Here is a 3,517-nt window from a genome sequence, read left to right on the forward strand (position 1 = left end):
CACTTCACCCCAAATTGCTGCTGTGGGGATTGTCCACAGTATTGAGTATGTAAGTCGCTTTGGATAAAAGCATCTGACAAGTAACATGTAATGTAATGTAAATTGAAAAGGTCCCAGTATTGTTCTTTGTGGAACTCCTCGGTTGGTCTCAGCAGAGGGAATTTCATTCAAACTAGATTTAACCTGTGAGCTGAGCTAATCATCTCCTCCCTCTAGCAGCATTAACAAAACCAATAAGAGTGGTATTGATCTTCTCATCTTCCTTAATAAGCCAAGGATTAAGCATATTTCCCAAACGTCCAGCTATTCCTTTAATAAGAACGGTGTCATCGATGATGTCCAACACTGCACCAAAGTCAAAGAATAGTAACACGATAAATATAAACCAAAATCAATGCAATAGGCCATCTGTACATAAAAACAAGTCTATAGTAGTGTGTTTTTGTGAAGAGGATGCTGATTTGGCCCATTTCATTTTACAATACCTAAATGAATCAAATACATATATTTCATTGATGTTTTACATATTTCAGTGAATACATCAGGCTTTGCCCCATCTTATCTCACTCAAAAAAATAATATCCACCTCCTGCGAATCACACTTTTCAGATTCTTAGCACCACAGGGACGCCACGAGCATTAAGCACCGGAGAATCTAAAGCAATAAAGCAGACTCGAACAAGCTCAGCATGAATCCAATATCACTTGAGTCAATGTGGGGAGCTACTGGAGTCTCTTGGCTGACACTTTTATTTCCCCCCGCTCCCCTTTATAAGCTCATCAGCTGCAAGATGCCTGCATGCAGAAATGGGGCGGCGGTGAGTAATGGAATAAGGACTAGTGTGTGAAATTTTGATGACATGCACCTCAGAAAGCCCACAGCCAGCTCCCAAACACACATGCACCCTGAGGAAGGAGACGTGTGTCCTCTCCACTCACAAAGTACAAAGATGGAACTATTCCGGGCGAAGACGAGGCAGAGTCTTGTGATGAATATGAAACATCTCCTCTGCTATTTTTAGAAACGGAGAGTGGGGCAGTTTCTAAATATAGCCGGATCGTTTCGTGCCTGCAATGCTATTTTTACGCAGGCTGAGGCCTTCCTGGGCTGTTCTGGTCTTTTCTTAGACTATTACGTAATGGTGTCATGGCACGAGGCTTTAATGCAGAGTCAGATTGAAGTGCATCATTCAATCATGTGTAATGGTTGGGAGGGGTTACTTTAACAATGTAATCTTTTAGAATGACTGTTTATCAGTGTAATATGCTCTTTTTTTGTTTTTTAAATAACATTGTAATCCTGCTAGTCATCCCCATTTTTTTATAAATGTAACAGCAAGCTGATTAAGATAATACAGTCACCTTTTTTTGATCCCGTTACATGGAATCCGTTACTCTCCAAGCCTGTTTATATATATTTTTTAAAACTGGTTTTAGAAGGTTTGGATGCAGGATTTTATTGTAGAGATGAAAAGACTTGATGTAAACAGCCCAAGGGACAATTTGTCAGCTCGCTGTTAACTCGGATGTTTGACAGGGAGGGAAAGGTAATGAGTAATTCTCCAGGGAGACATGCCATCCTCAGTTTGGAGAGGTGGCAATATTAAAGCTGATTCTCACCATTAAATTATGTGCCTGGGACTGTAAGAACATCACATATTACATATTCAATAACAAGCCTGTCCGGTTCCTGCGTCTCTGATGTCGCGGAGACGTTCGGCTCCATCAACACTCAATTGGCAGAAACGGAGAATGCAAATGTGACAGCGCCATGGAGAGCTTATATAATCTTTACCCTGATCAGTGTAAACGCCTGAGCAGATATATTTAACAAACTCAGTGTGAAAGGGAGATACTTTCAACCATGCAGCATCAAGATAATGGATTTGTATGCTTTTGCACAAATGTGAATTTGTAGAAAGTGAATAATATTTAATCATTTTTATGTCAACAATGAATTCAATCTCAGAATAATTTAAAAGGAGTCACTTATTCAGGGTGTCCGTGGGTCTTAAAAAGTTTAGCGAAAATGAAGGTTATTAAAAAGTATTAAAGGGCATTTTCCAAGGTATTACATTTTGTAGCTTGTTTTCAATAAGTATATAAATTGTCCAAAGAGGTTGTATTCTACAGTGTGCCTGAATGTAATCATTGCGTAGGTGTGTAGTGTGATTCTGTGTAGTTTATTTATGGCATCCCGTTGGATTTGACGTCATCTGAACAGGACATCTCACGCTCACTGCTTGATAGCGCGAAGGTCCGTTTACGCCGGTTGTTGAACAACATCGTTATGGGGAAATACAAGTTTGCGTCCAAATGGTTGGAAGATAAGGAGGAAGGACAATCAATACTGTATATAGTCAATGTGAGGTAAAGTGTGTCGCCAAGGTAACCGGTTAAAACTCCAAGTGGCGATGAGGTCTTAAAATGTATGGAAAGGGTCTTAAAATTACATTTGACTTCAGGATTCCTGCCCTGTTATAACAGTTTATGAGACTCAGTGCCTAAAGGTATGTGATTATTTTTAAGCTGGTTGATTACTTCTGCCTTATAAAGGTGGCTTTAGGGCACAAAAGTGATCATTTTGATATTAACATTGAATCAAATGCGTCTTAAGTGAAAATAATGTTAATTCTGCCAAACCGACTGAGAAGAGTCAATCTTGACACAGATATTAGCATCTTTCAGCCTCCCACAGTGTTTGCTTCTTCATTACAGATGTTATGTCTCGCTGTTCTTACCAACTTTCCCATACAATGTATAAAAAAACAACAGTTTGCAGCAAACAAGCTCAAACTCAACCATAACCCTTCTTCTCTGTAAACAACAGAGAAAAGGCCTTAAATTAAACACAGTGCTGGCTTGACAAAATTATGAAAGTATTACCACTACAGAAACATTATGTAAGCTATGGAAATCTCCTTTTTAAATATGAACAACCTGTGTCCCTCAGAGTCAGAGAGCATCTTTCTCGCCCTGAGCGGCATCAGCTAATATTTAGTATTCAATACAGGAGGGAGCTGATAGCATTGGTGTATTAAACAGATCAGAAAGTTCAGCAGTGTGTCACGGCGCGTTTTAAATCAGACGTACTTTTCCAGCAGCGAGAGGAACTGTCACTTACTTTCTCTCACCCTGCTCTCATTATGTCTTCTTCACACCCGCTGCTCCGAGTTATTCTCAGGAAGAAGGAGGGCTGGAGCAGCAAATTATTAAACTACAGCTCGAGTTATAAAAGAAACTAAAGATGATATCTAACAGAGTTTTAATCAGAGGAAGGGGTTTTTCTGGACGAAGGAAGAAAGGAAGTCACAGCTGACTAACTGTGACCACGTGCATTTACTAAAGTACTAAACTTAAAGTGGACCTATCATGCTATTGTTAGGCAATAGCATAGGTCTCAGATATATAAAAAAATATTAAAAACATGTCTATGAAGTTTTTTGCTCAAAATACCACCCATTCTAGCCATGCCTCATATCCCTCTATTTCACTTCCTGTTTCAAAAGTGCTGATT

The sequence above is a fragment of the Notothenia coriiceps genome, unplaced genomic scaffold (genome assembly GCF_000735185.1).
Source record: "Notothenia coriiceps isolate Sejong01 unplaced genomic scaffold, NC01 NC01_scaffold00006895, whole genome shotgun sequence".
NCBI lineage: Eukaryota > Metazoa > Chordata > Actinopteri > Perciformes > Nototheniidae > Notothenia > Notothenia coriiceps.